At 42.0% G+C, this 7,015-nt stretch overlaps 1 protein-coding gene and 2 non-coding genes across 3 annotated transcripts in view; all 3 read left to right on the top strand.

Moving 5' to 3' along the window:
* TEX14 (testis expressed 14, intercellular bridge forming factor) overlaps positions 1 to 7,015 on the top strand; it is a 98,995-nt gene that overhangs the window by 13,128 nt on the left and 78,852 nt on the right. The gene's annotated exons all lie outside the window — the stretch shown is intronic.
* Positions 1,598 to 1,814, top strand: LOC122151868. Its single transcript, XR_006164314.1, has one exon. It is a non-coding gene; the product is annotated as a small nucleolar RNA U3 (small nucleolar RNA).
* LOC122151862 lies at positions 5,234 to 5,448 on the top strand. The gene has a single exon (XR_006164309.1). It is a non-coding gene; the product is annotated as a small nucleolar RNA U3 (small nucleolar RNA).

Raw genomic sequence — 7,015 nt, 5'->3', positions numbered from 1 at the left:
AAAAAAAAAAAAAAAAACAAAAAAACATCCCACTGCGGTTGAGTCAGATCCAACTCATAGTGAGGCCTTTTTGGGTTTCTGAGGCAGGTATCATAACGGAAGTAGATTGCCCAATCTTCCTTCTGAGAGGAGTAGCTGGTGGGTTTGAACCTCCAGCCTTCTGGTTAGCAGTCAAGTGCCTTAGGCACTGCACCACCAGAGCTCCTTGTTTTTGCATGCTTATGAGGCGACTGAAAATACCTTGGCTTGGGTCAGACATACCTTAGTCCTCAAAGTGACATCTTTGCTTTTTAACATTTTAAAGAGATCTTTGCAGTAGATTTGCTTAATGCAGTACTGTTATAAGCCATCAAGTCGGACCGACTCATAGTGACTCATAGTGACCCCTCCTTGGGTTTCCGGAGGCAGTATCACTACAGAAGTAGATTGTCCCATCTTCCTTCCGAGGAGTGGCTGGTGGGTTTGAACTGCCAGCCTTCTGGTTAGCAGTCAAGTGCCTTAAGCACTATGCTACCAATCTCTTAAACGCTGCTTCCATAGATGTTGATTGTGGATGCAAGTGTTAGGTTGAAAAATTCAAATAGTACAAAGTCACCAGTAAAAGCAGACACTCCCCAAAAAAATGAAAGAAAAAAAAAAATCCAAAGTAACTACATTTTACAATTTTTGTTATTTTTTACCTAATCAATAAAAAAATTAAGATGCACTTTTAAAAATAATCCTGTTTCTCAGTTAAATTTGACCTAAGTATCCACATATTATTTTAGAAAAGCGACACTGGGAGCTAGATAAACGCCCCTCATGCCCACACTTACATGGGCAACAAGGAGTTAAGTAAAAGGGTCCGATTAACCCACCTATTAAGAAATTTAGGTTTCTTACAAGGTTTATATATGGAAGGAAGCTTTCTTTGTTGGTTACCAGAAATGGGAGGGGAGGGAAGGGGAGCACTGCTAAAAAAAAAAAAAAAGAAAGAAAGAAATTCATGATCTTAAGAGCGTAGTTTTTTTTGTTTTGTTTTTAACTCTCACCCCACAGAGGCTGCGTGCTATATTTAAGATCAGAAAGTTAATTTAATGCACAGGAGCACACCTTTTGTTTTAAACTAATCTGGAAATGCTAGTGTCTTAAAGAGCTCTGGCAGCACAGTGGTTAAGATATTCGGCTGGTAACCAAGAGGTTGGGGGTTCAATCCGATCAGCCACTCCGTGGAAGAAAGCACCCGAGGCAGTCTGGGTCTGTAAAGATTTGCAGCCTTGGGACAGTAGGGGGCAGTTCTGCTCTGCCTGATAGGGTCGCTATGAGTCGGAAAGCACTAGATGGCAGTGTGTTTGGTTTTTGGTTTTAAGAGACAGAAAGATTCTCATTGGCTGTCGGTCCGTAATAGGCTAATTAAGAACATGAAGTCTTAAAAGTTTCTTAAAGAGTATTCCTCTTGAGATTATTCAAAAGACTTTTCTGAAAGTTGTACATAAACGGTACACTGAAAATACATGTATCCATTAGTTCTGAAAAGATACTAACATAGAAAACAAATCATCATCAGTAAAAAGTGCGCCGCTGTCATAGATTCAGCGGAGGCTGAACGCTCCAGGTTAAGACTATACTTTCAGGGATCATTTCTATAGTTTGTTACTAGAGAAGTTTCTCTGATCGTGTAGAGCACCGAAAACCACGAGGAGGAGACGGAGCGTTCTCTCCTGAGCGTGAAGCCGGCTCTTGGTGTTGTTTTGCTGCAACTGCCATTTGCCATTGATGATCGTTCTTCTCTTCCATTTGGGAGAGGAAGAGGGAGAGAGCGCAGTCTGAGTGGCTTTCGTTCCATGATCTTTAACAGGATTTTGCTGAATTTTTGTTTTTTCTTGTAGAAATTGTAGTATCTCGACAGAATGGGAAACTTAAGGATAACAGCTATAAAACATCTCATTAGCGAGTCTTGGAGGGGAGTATGGAACAAAACTCCAAATCACAAAGATTACTGGTCAAATGAGACTGGAGAGCTCCCCTCATCCCGTACCCAAATATGACTCTTTGAAAGGAGATCGGGATACAATTTTTTGTAAGTTTTAGGAGAGGGGGTTATACATATTCATGAAGATGCAAGGAATTTGGGCGTGAATTAACTGATGATTGGCTGCAGCTTCTTTCTTAATGCAGTGCGCTTGCTCACCGCTGAGTCACACCGCCTTCCTGTCATCAGCTCACTGGGGCTTTGGCAGAGGGGAGAATGTCAGTGCCCGGCAACATTGTTCCTGTTTGCCTCACTGCGCATGTCTGCCAGCCAAGGTTAATTTTCAAGTTCTCTCCTGAAACACATTAACATACTTAGTACCTGTTTTTAGGGGGATTATGGAGAAAATGTGTAAATTGACCTTTCACTCCATTCAGTTCTTAAGGAACTGAGTTACCATGTTTACTTACCTGCCTCCAACCAAGGTCCTGTCTTAACCAGGGTGGGGGTGATAGTTGAGTTCTTAAGGAACTGAGCTATCAATCAATGACATGAATCAAAATAGTTATGAATTATTGAATGGAAAACTAATTCGTTCTGTAAACTTTTCACCCAAATCACAATAAAATGTAGAATACTCGACTTCCATGTACAAGACCACAAAAATGGGGGTGGGGAGAATAGAGCAAAACAGAGGTAACATTTCTATATGATACCAGAATTAAGCTGTATAAATCTGAAGCTCATTCTGTTAATATGCATATGATAACCATAGAGCAGCCACTTAAAAAAAGAAAAAAACCTCAAAAAATATAGTGAAAAAATCATTAGTGAAATTTAAATACATTAGAAAATATTCACTCAACGCAAAAGTTGTAAAGGAAGAATAGAAGGACAAGAGACATGGAAAACAAGAAGTAAAATGGCAGACATAGATCCCACTGTATCAATAATAACATTAAATGGGGAAGGATTAAATAATCCAGTCAAAAGGCAGAGAGTGTCAAACTGCCTTTAAAAAATATCTGGCATCCTCTTGTGTATTTGCTGCTGCGTCTCCTCAGAAGATAAGCTCTGTTATGAATAAGAACTTTTCTCACCTTCTTACCTCTACATACTTAATACTACCTTGAACAATGCTCAGCACCATAGAAAAGTGGGATGATGGCTGCTCTGGTTACCTAGAGCCGCTCTGACAGGAATATGCCACAAATGGGATGGCCTAAACAAACAGGAGTTTATTCTCTCACAGTTTAGAGGCTTTAAGTCCAAGTTCAAAGTGCCAGGCTCTAAGGGCTGGGTGAAAGCCCCTCAACCTTGGGGTCTAACTCGACCCCACTGGAGCCCCTCAACCTTGGGGTCTAATCCGGCCCACTGGAGCTAGAGGCGTCTCTTCACTCAGGCTGCTGAGGCTGAGAAGCCCAAGGCTGACAAGTAAAAAGGCACAGTCCCAATGTTACCAAACCACATGGCAGGCCATTAATTCAAGTTCATTGTAAGTCCCATGGCAGGCTGCTGCACAATGACACGGGTACATGCAGGGTCCAAGCATGCCACATGCTAGAGACCATTCCCAAAGCTGTTTTTTATATATGGGAAGCAGACCACATACCCAAAGCAGCTATTCAGCTGCTTGTGGTAGATTTCACGATGGAGTTAATTGCCAGTCTCATCATAGGGAATAACTACCACTAGCTGCCCAGCCACTTAACCAGGCCCAGCCAAGTTGACACACAAACATAACCACCACAATGGTTAAGGTAATAGTTCTGGTGCCAGATCTAACAACCGTGTGACCTTAGGCAAGTTACCAGTCTTTCTGGGCTTCAGTTTCTCCATCTATATAATTGGGATGGTAATAATCTTATTTACCTCATTGGGCTATCCAGAGGATTGAGATAATATATGTAAAGCACTTAGAATGGTGCCAGGCACATGGTAAGATTAACAAAAAATGTTGTTGTTGTTGTTAGGTGTCATTTTGTTAGCTCTGACTCATAGAGACCCTGTGTACAACAGAACAAAACACTGCCCAGTCCAATAAATAGTAAGTAGTTAATATTGTGGAGCCCTGGTGGCACAGTCATTAAAGCACTCAGCTGCTAGCCAGAGGTGGGCTGTTGGAACCCACCAGCTCTTTGATAGGAGAGAAGATGTGGCAGTCTGCAGTTCTCCTCTGTCCTGCAGGGTTGCTGAGTTGGAATTGACTCTGGAGCAGTGGGCTTTGTTTTGGTTTAGTTCATAATGGTTTAGTTATTGATCCCTGAGTGGAGCAAAGTAGCAGTTTGAACTTACCCAGCAGCTCTGCAGAAGAAAGGCTTGGCAATCTGCTTCCATAAAGATTAACATATAGGTTAAAACCCCATCACCACGAAATCAACTCCCTTATCTTTCTCCTGCAGAGCAGCTTGAACCTTTCAGTTAGCAGTTAGCAGCAGCCAAATGCTTAACCACTGCACCACCAAGGTTGCATACAAGAAAGCCCTGTGAAGCAATATTACTTCTGTAACTCATGGGGTCATCATGAGTCAGAATTAACTCCTAGGCAGGGGTTTGGTATTTTAGATATATGGCATTCAAGTTTCTGAGTAGTGTCAAATTCACCTTAACAACTGGCTTTATTTTTAAACCTTTAAAAAATGTGAACATGTAGTGCAAGCATATGGTACAAAAAATCAACAAGTACAAATGGGATAAGGTCAGCCACCGAGACAGCCACGGCGGTTTGAAATCTGTTGTCTGCATAGGCCGGCGGAGGTTTACTTATCACCCAATTCAGCAGGTTTCCTACTAGCAACAGGCCTCCTCTTTTCCTTTCGCTTCCAGGGCTGGGCCGGTTTCCCCCAGCTGCGAAGAAAACGTCTTGAAAGATGCTGGTTGTGATTGGATGCTGCTCAGTAGCCTGCTAATTAAAACATACCCACTGCAGTGGAGTCAGATCTGACTCTCAGCGACCCCTCCTTTGGTTTCCCAGGCGTCATCACTACGGAAGTAGATGCCCAGACTTCCTTCCGAGGAGTGGCTGGTGGGTTTGAACCGCCAGCCTTCTAGTTAGCAGTCAGACGCCTTAGGCACTACGCCACCAGAACTCCTAATTAAAACAGCCAGTTAAAAATTATTTAAAAATTGTTTACCTTTCTCCGTAAAACGTTGAAGATGCATTGTTAAATATTGCATCGCAGAACACGTTTCTCTAAATATTTTACAGTAAAACTACAACTGGTGAACTTTCTCACTGTCAGTGAAATGTGTGTGCTTTTCAGAGCCTGTGCGTTCAAGTTTAAGGTTATACTTTAAGGGATCATTTCTATAGTTCGTTACTAGAAAAGTTTCTCTGAGCACCGAAGGCCACCAGGAGGAGGCGCAGCGTTCTATCCTGAGCGCGAAGCCTGCTCTTAGTGTTGCTTTGCTGCAACTGCCATTTGCCATCGATGATCGTTCTTTCCCTTTTTCCCCTTTCAGGGGAAGTCAGAGGGAGAGGACGCAATCAGAGTGTCTTTCCTCTCAACTGGTTTATAAACAATAGATCTTATTGTAAGGGTTTATTTTTTCTCACCGTTTTGTTTTTTAAGTTTCTCTTTATTATTTTTAAAGGCTGTTAAACTCTTAGGTAAATTGCCATGTTTCCTTGTATGATACAAGGAGGGAGACTGGTCAGACTGCGTGCTCTGCGTTTTGTTTTGTTTTGAGGTTTAGGCTTCTGAGATACTGTTTGGAAAGCAACTTCGACCTTTTTTCTCTATTTCAAGTGTATGGTCTCCAATTCTCTGTACAATGTGAGTTCAAAAACAGTTGCAGCAATATATTGACAGGGAACTTCCAGAAATCAAGCTGGATTCAGAAGAGGACATGGAACGAGGGATGTCATTGCTGATGTCAGATGGATCTTGGCTGAAAGCTAAGAATACCAGAAAGATATTTACTTGTGTTTTATTGACTATGCAAAGGCATTCGACTGTGTGGATTGTTACAAATTATGGATAACATTGCGAAGAATGGGAATTCCAGAATATTTAACTGTGCTCATGAGGAAGCTATACATAGACCAAGAGGCTGTTCGAAGAGAACAAGGGGATACTGCATGGTTTAAAGTCAGGATGGCATGCATCAGGGTTATATCCTTTCACCACACTTACTCAATCTGTATCAGCAGATAATCTGAGAAGCTGGATATATGGAGAACGCAGCATCAGGATGAGAGAAAGACTAATTAACAACCTGTGATAGGTAGATGACACAACTTTGCTTGCTGAAAGTGAAGATGACTTGAAGCACTTAGTGATGAAGATCAAAGATTATAGTCTTCAGTATGTATTACATGTCAACATAAAATGAAAATCTTCACAACTGGATCAATAACAACATCATGATAAATGGAGAAAAGATAGAAGTTCTCAAAGATTTCATTTTACTTGGATCTACAATCAACACCCATGGATGCAGCAGTCAAGAAATCAGAAGTCGTATTGCACTGGGCAAAAGAACTCTTTAAAGTGTTAAGAAGCAAAAGTGTCACTTTGAAGACTAAGGTGTGCCTGACCCAAACTATGGTGTTTTCAATCACCTCATATGCACTTAAAAGCTGGACAATGAATAAGGAAGACTGAAGAAGAGTTTGATGCCTTTGAATTGTGGTGTTGGCGAAGAATAGTGAAAATACCATGGACTTCCAGAAGAAGGAACAAATCTGTCCTGGAACAAGTGTAGCCAGAATGCTCTTTAGAAGTGAGAATGGCCAGGCTTTGTTTCATCTACTTTGGTCATGTTGTCAGAAGGGACCAGTACCTGCAGAATGATACCATGCTTGGTAAAGTAGAGGGTCAGCACAAAAGGGGAACACCCTCGATGAGATGGATTGACACAGTGACTTCAGTGATGGGCTCAAGCATAGCAGGGATTGTGAGGATGACGCAGGGCCGGGCAGTGTTTCGTTCTGTTGTACGCTATGAGTTGTTAAGAGTCAGAGCCAATTTGATGGCGCTCTGGTAGCATAGTGCCTAAGGCACTTGACTGCTAACCAGAAGGCTGGCGGTTCAAACCCACCAGCCACTCCTCGGAAGGAAG

This window comes from Orycteropus afer, unplaced genomic scaffold (genome assembly GCF_000298275.1).
Source record: "Orycteropus afer afer isolate SDZICR_OR568_19922 unplaced genomic scaffold, OryAfe1.0 scaffold00834, whole genome shotgun sequence".
NCBI classification, from domain to species: Eukaryota; Metazoa; Chordata; class Mammalia; order Tubulidentata; family Orycteropodidae; genus Orycteropus; species Orycteropus afer.
Note: the sequence above shows the minus strand (reverse complement) of the source record. Positions and strands in the feature narration are given on the sequence as shown.